Source organism: Delphinus delphis, chromosome 19, assembly GCF_949987515.2.
Source record: "Delphinus delphis chromosome 19, mDelDel1.2, whole genome shotgun sequence".
Lineage (NCBI taxonomy): Eukaryota > Metazoa > Chordata > Mammalia > Artiodactyla > Delphinidae > Delphinus > Delphinus delphis.
In genome coordinates, this window is record NC_082701.1 from 22511930 (window position 1) to 22525791 (window position 13862).

A 13862-nucleotide genomic window follows, 5' to 3' on the forward strand; every position below is an offset into this window, starting at 1 on the left:
AGACCACGTACCATGAATACCGAATCCCTCCTTTGTGACCCTTTCATATGCACAGGGCTTACTCTGTTTGAATGCAACTTTGGGAATGCTCTGGAGACCTTTATGTAGATGAGAAAACAAGCCTTGGCCACTCCAGTCCATCTCTGGTGGATCTTAATTATTTGCAGCTATTTCCCGAGGGTAAAGGTAAAAAGCTTTATTCTATCAAACTTCTCATAGGCCACTCCTTTCTGCTGTCTCCTCTGTTCCATTCTGACCCCTTTGTTCATTCATTAGAAATTCAGAACTTTTTTTTTTTTTAATACTTATGAAGGTGCTGGGACAGTGGCCTCAAATCATTTTTGGAATGAGATGGAGAACTTAAAAGATGCATTACTGGGGCTTCCCTGGTGGCGCAGTGGTTGAGAATCTGCCTGCCAATGCAGGGGACACGGGTTCGAGCCCTGGTCTGGGAAGATCCCACATGCCGCGGAGCAACTAGGCCCGTGAGCCACAACTACTGAGCCTGCGCGTCTGGAGCCTGTGCTCCGCAACAAGAGAGGCCGCGACAGTGAGAGGCCCGTGCACCGAGATGAAGAGTGGCACCCGCTTGCCGCAACTAGAGAAAGCCCTCGCACAGAAACGAAGACCAAACACAGCTGAAAATAAATAAATAAATAAATAATTTTTTTAAAAAATGCATTACTGGAATCCTACTTCCAAGTATATATCCAAAAGGACTGAAAGCAGTATCTCAAAGAGATACGTGTATACCCATGCTCAGAGCAGCATTATTCGTAATAGCTAAAAGGTGGAAGCAACCTAAGTGTCCGTTGATGGAAGAACGGATCAACAAAATGTGCTACAATGTAATACTGTTCAGCCTTAAGGGAGGAAATGTATCAACCTCGAGGACATATGCTAAGTGAAACGAGCCAATCACAAAGAGACACATACTGTGTGATTCCACTTACAGAAGGTATCTAGAGCACTCAAATTCATAGACAGAAAGTAGAATGGTGGTTGCCAGGGGCAGGGGTGAGGGGAAAGTAGAGAGTTGTTCAATGGATATAAAGTTTCAGTTTTGCAAGATGAGTAAGTTCTAGAGATCTGTTACACAACCATGTGACTATACTTAACACTACTGAACTATACACTTAAAAATGGTTGATGGTAATTTTTTTTAACCAGTTTTTTAAAAAGTATTTTAATGTGTCACTGGGTGTCAGGAGACCTGAGTTCTGCTAGAGGCTCCAATGCTGACTTGTGCGACCTTCGGCAAGGCACTCTCTGGAACTCAGGTCGTCGTCTGCAAAATGGGACGGTAGAAGAGAGAATACTGAAAACACCAACCTCACTATGGGGCAGACGGATGTGACAGTGTGTGTGAGCAACGGAAGGCTCTGCAAGTATTAGATGTGGTCATCAACTCAAACTGTGGTCTCTTGTGGTGACTTAAAATTAGATTAAAAAAAAAAAATCGAAGGTCTGTGTCAAGTGCCAGAACCTTACAGACAAGAGCCTGCCCTCAAACTGCTCACTAGTGGAAAAAAACTAGAAAAAAATTTACAATATAATGTGTCACACGTCAGCCTAACATATGCCAGATTCAAATACATAGCACTTAACTTCCCTATTGAATGGGATGAAGGCTGGGTATACACTACATGTTGTTTGGGTAAATCAAAAGTCTCAAATTAGTTAGAACACAAGTTTAAAGCTTGATAATCTTTTCAAGGTGTTTAGTCTAAAAAAGAAAAAAAATGTGTGTGTGTATTGCTTAGACTCATTTTTTACTGATATTTTAATTCAACAATTAACTTAATCTATTAATATATTAATTTACTAATTGAATTTAATTAACTTAACTCCCATTTAAAGAAAAGAAGCCCTGGGTAGTTGGAACAAAGAGCACTCCTGCTGGCTGGAATGCAGTCTACAAAGGAAAGCCCACAAGTGCTGGGGTTGGTGGAGATCAACATCCATACTCTGTTGACACAATTACGCCTCCATAACTATTATCCACAGCCAAGCTAGTCTACTATGATTAAGCTTTGTTTCTTTCTCAGTTTTTTAAAACATTTTTTTCCTGGAGTTAATCATTAATTCAAAACAAAAATTTTTTTTTTTGGCTTAGTTTTCCATGTCCCTATAATGAATTTATTCTCCACCATCACCAGAAGTGTAAATTTTTCCTCTATTCATTCCATCTGATTTCTTGGAGACGTCCCTTCTGTCCTCCTGCCCCAGTCCTGATTACTCTCAAAGGCCTGCAGCCAGGTTATGTCACCCTGGGATTTCCTTTCATCATCATCTTGAAGATTCTCTTCATTTCTCACCTCTGTTGAATATCCTGTTTCCAGGATCACGTCTTCCTGTTTCTTGATTTATTCTTGTTTTGGTGTACCACATCCTCCAGACGTTTCCTAAGAAAGGGTACATGGGTAGGAAGTAAAATTTTTTAAGATTTCACGCATCTGAAAATATGCTTACTTTACTGAATTCATAATTTGGCTAATTCATAAAGTTAGAGGTCATAAATAATTCGAAAGCATTCCTCCACCATCTTCCAGCATGGCTGATGGGAAGCATGGTACCATTCTGACGGCTGTTCCTTTGAACGTTAACTTTTTCTCTCAGAATTTTTTAGTAACCTTCCTCTATTTACTCAATGACCTGAAATTTCTGATTTTTTTCCCGTCCATTATGTTGGGCACTCAGTGGGCTTCTCATTCTGGAGATGTACACCATTTAGTTTTGACTTGATTTCTTGAATCATTCCTTCAATGCTGCTTTCCCTCCACTTTTCTCTATTTCTCTGTAACTCCTCTTAGTTGAATGTTAATCCTCCTGGGCTACTTCTAGCTGTTAAAAATCTTTTCATGCCAATTTTCCAGGTTATTTTTTGGGGGAGGGCCAGGCTGCGCAGCCTGTGGAATCTTAGTTTCCCAACCAGGGATCGAACCCAGGCCCTTGGCAGTGAAAGTGCAGTCCTAACCACTGGACCGCCAGGGAATTCCCCAGCGTTTTTTTTAAAAACAGGATATTTTCTCAACTTTATCTTCCAACCCTTTGATTGAAGTTATTGGTTATCATATCAAGATCTGTTTTATTCTTTTAATATACATACCCTTCTGTTCTTATTTCTTGGATGTAACATCTCCATATCTAAGAATATTTATCATCCTTTTATAAATTTATTTTTATTTATTTACTTTGGCTGTGCTGGGTCTTCGCTGTGGCACATGGGCTTTTCATTATGGTGTGTGGGCTAAGTTGCGGTATCTGGGATCTTAGTTCCCCGACCAGGGATCGAACCCGGGCCCCCTGCATTGGGAATGTGGAGTCTTAGCCACTGGACCACCAGGGAAGTACCTATCTTTTTTTTTTTTTTAATATTTATTTTTGGCTGCACCGGGTCTTAGTTGCAGCATGCAAACTCTTAGTTGTGGCATGCATGTGGGATCTAGTTCCCTGACCAGGGATTGAACCCGGGCTCCCTGCACTGGGAGCTCAGAGTCTTAGCCACTGGACCACCAGGGAAGTCCCCTATCATCTTTTTAAGTTATACTTTGTTTTGTTCTGGTCTCTGTGCTGTTTCTGTATCCTCTAAGTTCCTTTGTTCTTGTTTGTTTGTTTGGTCTTTGTCTTTCATGTTAGAGATTTTCTTCAACTACCTGGTAATCTCTGACAGTCCATTCATGTTTAAGACTGAGGCACTGAAGTTTTCTGGAAGCTCTGTGTTCTGAGACAGGGCTTTGCAGTTGGGCATTACTATAGTGAGTTGACTTTCACTTGGGACTCTCAGCTCTTAGTGGGTTGAATAGCGTCCCCCCCAAAAGATATATCCACATCCTAATCCCCATAATCTGTGAATGTGACCTTATTTGGAAAAAGGGTCTTTGCAAATGTAACTAAGTTAAGGATTTTGAGATAAGACCACCCTGGATTATCTGGGTGGGCCCCAAACCCAATAACAAGTGTCTATAAGAGATAACACAGAGGAGAGACAGAGAGAAGAGGAGAAAGTTATGTGAAGATGGAGGCAGATTGGAGTGATGCTGCTACATGCCAAGGAACACCTGGAGCCACCAGAAGCTGGAAAAGGCAAAGAAATGCTCCCTAGAGCCTCCAGAGGGGACGCGGCCCTGCTGACATGTTTTCAGACTTGATTGATTTCAGACTTTTGACTTCCAGAACTGAGAGAGAATAAATTTATTTTGTTTTAAGCTACCAAGATTTTGGTAATTTGTTATAACAGCCCTAGGAGACTAATACAGTGTCTATAGGTATTTCTTCTTGAGCTGGTCAGTTTTCCCAAAGGATCCTCTACTGACTGTAGGGTAATATCTACAGTAATATTACTGTAGGGTAATATCCTGGCTAGGAGAATCTTAGGGCCAAGTGTGACAAGGGGGCCAGGTCGCACCATCTGTTATGTAGGCTTGTTTCAGCTATGCTTAGCATCCCAGAGTTCAGATTCTTTCTAGATTAGATTAACCTTTCTTTCTTTTTTTTTTAAATAAATTTATTTATTTCTGGCTACACTGGGTCTTCATTTATGCACGTGGGCTTTCTCTAGTTGTGGCGAGCAGGGGCTACTCTTTGTTGTGGTGCACGGGCTTCTCATTGCGGTGGCTTCTCTTGTTGTGGAGCACCGGCTCTAGGTATGAGGGCTTCAGTAGTTGTGGCACGCGGCCTCAGTAGTTGTGTTGCATGGGCTTAATTGCTCTGCGGCATGTGGGATCTTCCTGGACCAGGGCTCGAACCTGTGTCCTCTGCATTGGTGGATTCTTAACCACTGCGCCACCAGGGAAGTCCCTAGATTAACCTTTCAACAAGGTGTATTAATCGTGTTTTAAAAAACTTTCTGTATTTGACATCTTGGGGCTTTGCTAGCCCTGGACAGACTGGCCCTCCCAACACTAGCCAATTCTTAGAGATAGTAAACCATTCTCCTGCCAGTGCACCTTTTATATATAAACAACCGATCCAAAACCCTTACTCCAACCACCTACTTTATCAGGCTCTCACAATTAGAGTCACTATTCCTCTGCCCTCATCACCCCAGGGCCAGATACCAGACAACTAGAGATAGTCCCTGTGCCCCAATGTCCACTGAAATTATTAAACTAGCCAATCCTAAGCCTGCTTACCCAGCTTCACCTGTTCCTTCCTGTGGAAACCAAAATAAAGGCTGTGGCCAAGCTGTATATCCATACAATGGAATACAACAAAAAGGAATGAACTATTGCTATGTGCAACAATGCTGATGAATCTCAAAAAAAAAAAAAAAACACTGAGCAAAAGAAGCTAGGCACAAAAGAGTATATGCTGCATGATTTATTTATAGAATTCTTTTTTTTTTTAATTTTTTGCCCACGCCGAGCGGCATGTGGGATCTTAGTTCCCTGACCAGGGATCAAACTTGTGCCCCCTGCGTTGGAAGCATGGAGTCTTAACTACTGGACCACCAGGGAAGTCCCTAGAATCCTTTAAAAATGCAAAAGAAAGATGGCAGAAAGCAGACTGTGGTTGTAAGATGGAGGGTTGACTGCAAAGGGGCATAAGCTGTGGTACTGGTAAACTGGTTCTAAAAAAATTTTTTTTTTTTTTTTTTTTTGTGGTACGCGGGCCTCTCACTGTTGTGGCCTCTCCCGTTGCGGAGCACAGGCTACGGACACGCAGGCTCAGCGGCCATGGCTCACGGGCCTAGCCGCTCCGCGGCATGTGGGATCTTCCCAGACCGGGGCACGAACCCATGTCCCCTGCATCGGCAGGCGGACTCTCAACCACTGCGCCACCAGGGAAGCCCCCATACTAATTTTTAACACAACCTGACAATGAGTTGAACCAATTTAAAATTCTTGAAAGTACATTTTTTGGGGGGGGGGGTGACAAAAATGTTACATAATAATACTTCAATTTTCATTTAAAATTGAACTACGTTGAGAAGTATGCCAATATTTCAGTGGTGGATATAATTTGGGATTACAGGTGATTTCTGCTTAACTCTTCATGCTTTTCAAACTTCTCCAGTGAGAAGCATGTATTACTTTGATAATTAGAAAAAGAACAAAGGAAGAAAATAAAGGAGGATTGAATAAATGAAAGGAGAAAACGGCTGAGGGTGTTTGGTCTGTCTCCAGACTCTGTGACAAACAGAACCAGGCCGGGGTAAGACTAGACAATCTGCTCCACTCACTTCCTTCACATCTCTTGGAGGCCCTCCTAACTCAGGATCCAGGAAGCTTTTATCTCTATATTCTTGCCTTTTTTCTTCTTCTTCTTCCTTCTCTCTATGTCCCCAGTACTGAGTCCCTTTCTGCTTTGGGGTGGGGGGGATACAATGTTTTAAAAAACCACCTATTGGGACTTCCCTGGCAGTCCGGCGGTTAAGACTCCGCGCTTCCAATGCAGGGGGCAAGGATTCGATCCCGTGTCGGGTAACTAAGATCCCACATACCATGCAGCATGCCCCCGGTACCCCAGCCAAAATAAAATCACCTGTTTTCAGATAATGGTTTATAGAGGCTTGGTTGTGCCAGGTGCTGCAGGGCCCTTGCCCTTGAGCTTGCAAATCATTCTCCAGACTTTCTCCCTACTCCTTTCCCTTGATTTTTAAAAACTAATTTTTTAAATATATTTTTTGATCAAAAAAGTAATACTTGTTCGCTGAAGAAAACTTGGAACACACAGAGAAGAATAAAAAATGAATATAGGGCTTCCCTGGTGGCGCAGTGGTTGGGGGTCCGCCTGCCAGTGCGGGGGGTGCGGGTTCGTGCCCCGGTCCAGGGGGATCCCACGTGCCGTGGAGCAGCTGGGCCCGTGAGCCGTGGCCGCTGGGCCTGCGCGTCCGGAGCCTGTGCTCCGCGACAGGACGGGCCGCGGCAGCGAGAGGCCCGCGTACAGCAAAAAAAAAAAATAATAATAATATAAAAATCATCTGTAATCCTACCACCCAGAGACAGCCATTATTAACATTTGGTTTATACATTCCCAGTCTTTTCCCTATTCATGAATACACAGGTATAATACATGCTTCCCTTCTTTGAACCAAACAGGACATCTATGTGCAATCTGCAAAACTTCTTGAGGTATACCATACAGTCAGTGCAAAAGATGCATGACTCTTAGGTGTACCTCTTGATGAATTTTCCACATAAATACCTACAATATTTTAACTTATTTTCTGTACTTCACAATCTACTATGAACATCTCCCACACGATTAAATTATCTTCTACAGCATAATTTTTTTTTTTGCAGTACGCGGGCCTCTCACTGCTGTGGCCTCTCCTGCCGTGGAGCACAGGCTCCGGACGTACAGGCTTCAGCGGCCATGGCTCACGGGCCTAGCCGCTCCGCGGCATGTGGGATCTTCCCAGACCCGGGCACGAACCCATGTCCCCTGCATCGGCAGGCGGACTCTCAACCACTGCGCCACCAGGGAAGCCCTACTGCATAATTTTTAATGGCTAACTACAATTATAGTAGTCCATCATACTAATGTATTGTAACTTATTTAACCAATCCATCACTGTTAGGTATTTGGATTGTTTTCAGTTGTTAACCACTGCAGTAGTTTCCTGTCACTACTGTAACAAATTACTACAATCTTAGTGCTTTGAGCAACACAAATTTATTCTCTTACAGTTCTGAAAGAAGTCTAAAATGGGTCAGCAGAACTGTGTTCCTTCTGGAAGCCCTAAGGCAGAATCTGTTCCTTGCCTCTTCCAGCTTCCAGAGGCTGCCAACATTCCCTGGCTCATGGCTCCACATCACTCAGGCTTTTACCTCTTGTCATCACATCTCCTTTTCTGACTCTTATCCTCCTGTCTCCTTCTAAGGACCTTTGTGACTACACTGGATCCACCCAGACAATCCAGGATAATCTCCCCATCGCAAAATCCTTAATTTAACCACAGCTGCAAAGTCCCTTTTGCCAGGTAAAGTAACATATTCTTGGGTTCCAGGGATTAGCACATGGACATCTTTTGGGGAACATTATTCAGACCACCATAGCTATGAACAGTCCACTCTCCCACTTCTTTTTCTACCTCTGCTCTTCCTTCTTTCCTCCCTCTCACTTTTAGTGCCTACTAGTTTGTAACCCCATTTCCAGTTCCAAAATCTTTTCCTTTTCTTTCTCTCTTTATAGAATGTTAAGACATAATTTATCCTTGGGAGCTCAGTGACTGTTTCTGATCTATTGACTTCTAACTTCTTCTTTCCCAAGCACCAGCCTTTCTCCCAAATCCCAATCAAGAATGTACAGTTTCTGGGAATTCCCTGGTGGTCCACTGGTTAGGACCCAGAGCTTCCACTGCCGGGGGCCCGGGTTCAATCCCTGGTCAGGGAACTAAGATCCGTTAAGCTGGACGGCCCAGCCAAAAAAAAAAAAAAAAAAGTACAGTTTCCCTTGATTGTCCCCTTATGACATGAAAGACTAAACGTTTCTAAAACTGGCACACGACCCCTCCCCTAACCTCTACCCCACCTTCCTGCACCAACTCAGCTCCTACACATGATCTTGTTTTTAAAATGATTACTCTCAAAAATACTCAAGGCTGGAGACCTAGGACTCACCTTTCATTCTTCTATCTCCTTTGTCTCTAATCAGCCGCTAAATTCAATCAATTATTTTGTGACTTAGCATTCCTCTAATATTCACCTAATATCTTGGCTGTTGCTAGAGTGTGTAATCAGAGGATTTTCTCCCCATCCAAACCATACTGGTTGTATGGGGGTGGATTATCCTCTCCTCCAGGAAGCCCTCTTTGACTGCCCCTTCCTGGGATACCATCTCCCCCTTCTAGAGAAAAAACCCATTATTAAGTGTCCACTATGTGCTCAGCTTTTCAACCATCTTAAAATTTAATCTTTAAAGTATGGTTTTAATGTTTACAAATGAGGAAACTGAGAAGCTAAGTAACTTATGCAAAGTAACAGAGCTAGTAGATGGCAGAACTTGAACCCCAGCCTGACCAACTACAATGCCAAGCTTTTTGCCTCTATTCCACATGACCTCCCTGGAGTTAATGCCCATGGTTTAAAACTTGCCTGTTCATTAAAATCACCTGGCAGAGGGACTTCCCTGGCGGTCCAGTGGTTAAGACTTCACCTTCCAGTGCAGGGGGTGTGGGTTTGATCCCTGGTCGGAGAGCTAAGATCCCACGTGCCTTGTGACCAAAAACCCAAAACATAAAACAGAAGCAATATTGTAACAAATTCAATAAAGACTTTAAAAATGGTCCACATCAAAAAAAAAAAAAAAACAAACCCTTAAATAAATAAATAAATAAAATCACCTGGGGGACTGATTCTGAAGCCCCACACCAGAGCTACTAAGATTCTCTGAAGGTGGAGCCCAAAAATCTATTTTTAAAAATTTCTATACTCATCATATGACATATTTTATTATTTATTACTAATTAGTATGCTTAAAATACATGCTTTATTCCACCAACTAGGGGAGGAAGTACTGTCCTATTCATCTTTGTGACCCATCCAGTGCCTTTATAGAACAGGCACTCAAAAATATCTGTTGGTTATTTAAATGCTAAATAAACTATGAGGTATACTGTGAGCTACACTGTAGTAAGAGTTCAGAGGATAATAACAATAATAACAGCTAGCACTTACTGAACCCCCATCATATGCCAGGCCCTCACTGCTCTAAGAAATTTACATGTATTAACTTCTTAGGACTTTGCAATAATCCTACAAGGCAAGATCAGGACACAATTTGCAGGGCCCCTTGTTCAAAAATTATTAAGAATTTCAACATGGTGACAGCAGAGCATTAAACCAAGTGAGGGGCCAGCATTTCTAAGCACCTGTGTGACTGTATTGGTCTCACACCTATAAGCCAACCCTGGCTAGAACTATTATCTCCATTTTACAGATGAGGAAACTGAGACACAAAGATATCAAATAAGCATTCCCAGTATCACACTGTTAGTAAGAGAAGATATAAATGTGCACTACCTTAGTTGTAGAAGGCTTCATTGCAAACTCTATATTTACAAAGTTCTCCAGTCCTTCAAGGTTCAGCTCAAAACCCCCTTGTCTACTAAGTACTCTCACAAGTCAGGAAAAAAATCTCTCCTCCTCCTCTGATATTTTAGCTCCATGACAGCATTTTGTTTGAAACTTTCTTATGGACTTTATCACATCCCCATGTTATACCTGACATAACCTGGGAGGTGGGGGGTACATCTAATAAATTCATGTAGTTGAATGAATGAACAAAGAAACAAACTTGTGCATGACCTGAAGACTGGGAGAGATGAGGAGGGAACCTAGGCAGGGGACAGGCCTAGGATAGTGCTGAGCACTTATGCAGGATGAAATTATATGACCGGCTTGATTGGACCAATGGTACACATGGGCCCTAGTGTGGATAACACTGGAAAAGACGATGAAGTTAAGTTTTACAAAGCTAGACCATCACTTCTCACGGGACATAAGGACGAGTTGCATGTACCCCTCTGCGGTCAGCCAGCTTTGCTCAGGAGGAAAAGGCATCAGGTCATAGAGTGATTGCTTCTCCTCTCGCAGCCAGTCTCCTCACACATAAGCACCATGGGTTAGTGGGGGGACTGAGCTGGAGAATGCCATCTGATCTCATCCATTCACCAATTCATTGTTTAACAGATACTGGTGAACAACTCCCGTCATAAGACACTTGCACCGAGCACTTTCCCAACTCCCATTCATGCTCAGATCACCCAATGGTATGGCAGAGATTCTCCCATTTCACAAGACTAAGACGTTAAGTAACTTGCTCAGGATCAGACAGCAAGAAGTGGCAGAGTAAGACTGAAATCCACTTTCTCTCTTTAATTTCAGAATTTGTTCATTGGACATGAATATTCCTGTTATAGAGAATAGCATATCAAAACCCATGGACTCCATACACAGCTCAAGAAATACAACCTGAAGCCCCTGTGTACCTCTCCACATTCACTAAACCACATGGCCTCCAATTCCTCCTACTTGGGAAACACTGCAAATGGCATCACCATCCGGAAATCTAGCAGGCACCAGTGACACCTCCCTCTCCTTCCAATCAATTACCAAGTTCAATACCTATCTCTATTTCCACTATTCCTTCTACCTTTCTCCTTTCTACAAGTATCAGCTCATATCTGGATTATTGCAATGGCCTCCTAACTGGTTTCCTTGCATCTGCTCCTCTCTTTCCAGTCTTAATCTTCACATTGCAACCAAAGACCTTTTTAAAACCTTTGAGTAGCTGCCCTCTGGTCTTAGGATATAGACAAAAGCATTGGCATGTGAGGCTCTCACATGGTCTTTCCCTTACTCAACACTCTAGCTTTGTCTCAATCCCTTGTTCCCTGTATTTTGGGTGTGCCGGCTTTCTTGCAGTTTCTTATAATCTCTGAGCTCCCTCCCACCACAGGGCCTTTGCACATGTTTGTTCTTCCCTTCTCCACCTGAATTAACTCTTCCTTTCTCAAGTACGCTTTCCCTGAGCCTCCTGGCTGGGTCATTCTTTGGTATCTCTCACTTTTACAACTTTACATCTGTTTGTGAGATTAATTGATTAAAGTCTTTCTTCCCTAATAGGCCAAGGGCCAAGAACCACTCGCTTCGTACAAAATACATGCTAAATAGATAATAGCCAATGTATATACAACATATACAAGATGCCAGGCAGTGTTAGCTCTTAATATGTATCAACTCACTAAGACCTCCTAAAAGTTGTGTATGAGGCAGGTACAATTATTAGCCCCACTTTACATAAAGCAAAGAAAATCACACAAGCTTAGAAGTGACAGAGTTGGGTTATGAACTCAGGCAGTCAGTTTCTGGAATCTGAGTGCTAAGCACTCACATTATCGCGCCCAGTAGCATCTGCTGAATGCATGACAGTGTTGGCTGTTTTTGATAGGGACTACAAAGCACCTATCTTAGCTCAACTAAAAAATCATTTCAGTTGGCTGTGGTAAGGACCTTATGTTTGACTGGAACTTTGCTGCAAAACATTTATCTTCCCAGCATTTTATTCCAGCTACTTTAAAAATCCATTTCCCCTCACTGGTAGTATCATGACTGATGTTGAGCTGATAAAAGGACAGGAGAAACTTGGCTTGGAGTGAAACAGAACTGCGGATCATTTGTAGTATGGGTAATACTCATAAAGACAATACAAAGATTTTGATGGACGTCATCCCAATCTTCATTGATTCCTAATAAAGTTACACACACAGGGCAGTTCTTCATCAGCTGATAGATGAAGCAAAAGGCTGAGATTAAAAGGACTGCTAAGCCACAGGAAATCAAATAGTCACAGGATGGGTAAGGAACGGTGTCCCCACACTTCCAGCTTTAGAACTCCAGATATTTCTGGCAGAGAAAGATCTCGTCTTCCTTTAAGGAATAAAGGTAGCTGGCCAACCTTTCCTAATTCTTTTTTTGTGTGTGCGCTGCGTGGCTTATGGAATATCAGTTCCCCAGCCAGGGGTTGAACCCAGGCCACGGCAGTGAAAGCACGGAATCCTAACCACTAGACCACCAGGAAACTTCCTAACTCTTGGTTGGAACTTCTCAACAAGGACAGAGTTGCTCTTAGGTTTCCCCAGTATGGCTAGAGTAGGGCAATTTTTCCACAAGCTGAAGCTATATGGCAAAGAGCTCTGTAAGCTAGCTGCATCCAATTAACCCTAGATCAATATGGTGAAAATGTAACAATTCTGGAAATTCTTCACCTGGAGCCCCTGTACCAATGTAAGGGGAAGTCAAGAAACTGTTCGCACATTTTCTTTATGTTCATTTTGCTAAGAAAATCTTTCATTAGTTTCTTTGAGGGCTTACAACTAAAAAGGCTAAGAACCACGATTCTTTATGCCTGTACACACATTCTTTCTGGTTCACGGTTGCGCCTTTATAAAAGTGCCACGTTCGCAAGATGAAACATTTCTATTCTTTCAAGTACCTAATAGCTATGAATGGGAGTGTAAGAGAAATCCAACTGTCCAAACCACATAAGTTAGACCTTATAACAGCACAGGCCTCAAATTATAAATAGGTCTAAAGTAACTGTATTAGCATTCACCTCCTTGGAGGAGATGCGTGTAAGGCCAAGAGCAGTCAGGAGCGCTTGAGTCCAGTCCCAGTAAGGCCACTAACCGGCTGAGTAACCTTGGACAAGGTGCATACCCTCTCTCGGCTTCAGTTTCCACATCTGCAAATTGGAAGTTGAACCGCATGGTCTTCAAGGTCCTTCTCAGCCGAAAACCTGGTACCAAGTAGGCCTAGCCATTAAAGCAGCTTCCTGTCGGCGCGGGGCAGGGTTTTAACGGTCCCCCCTCCCCCGCTCGAGCCCGCGAAACCCTCTTCAACACGCCCCTCGGAGTGACTGCGCTTTCCCAACCGCAGCCCGGACACGGCTCCGCCCCTTCCCGGGGGCGTCCCGTCGTGCACTGCGCCGGGCTTCTAAAGCGGTGGGGCACCTCCCGCCTTTCCGAGGCCCCGACCCCAAACTCCTCTCCCCAGTTTTTTAGGGTGCCCTATCCTATCAACGTCTAGTATCCCAGCCAATCAAGCAGGCCCGGAGTCTTACCTTCTGTCCACCCTCCTCCCAGCGCTCAGACGGCCTCAGCTCACGGCCTTTACCAGGCCAATCCAATCAGCGGCAGGCTCTGGCCGGCCTCACCCCAATCTCCCGCCCCTCGGCCAATCCGCGCCCCCATCCCGCTGCCCGCCCAGCCAACCCCGGGCCTTGAAACCAGCGAGCGAATGGGCGCAGGGCGGCCCTTCAACGCTGACCGCCGGGCCAATTGGGGATTCCGCGTGGCCACAGCGGCAGCCAATCGACATGTAGCGCGGTGCCGCCGCAGAGAGGTCCGGCCCGAA

General features: G+C 43.8%; 1 long non-coding RNA gene across 3 annotated transcripts; it reads right to left on the bottom strand.

Annotated features, from left to right (window-relative positions):
• Positions 1–554: 554 nt before the first annotated feature.
• On the bottom strand, positions 555–13636 carry LOC138413886 (uncharacterized). 3 transcript variants are annotated; one of them, XR_011246262.1, is made up of 5 exons: positions 13570–13636; positions 13167–13245; positions 9042–9160; positions 2319–2405; positions 555–1288 (listed from the first exon to the last, which is right to left on the bottom strand). It is a non-coding gene; the product is annotated as an uncharacterized lncRNA (long non-coding RNA). The 3 variants fall into 3 exon arrangements; XR_011246260.1 differs by lacking the exon at positions 13570–13636 and having other exon boundaries at positions 13167–13536; XR_011246261.1 differs by lacking the exons at positions 9042–9160; positions 13570–13636 and having other exon boundaries at positions 13167–13528.
• Between the last annotated feature and the right edge of the window lie 226 nt (positions 13637–13862).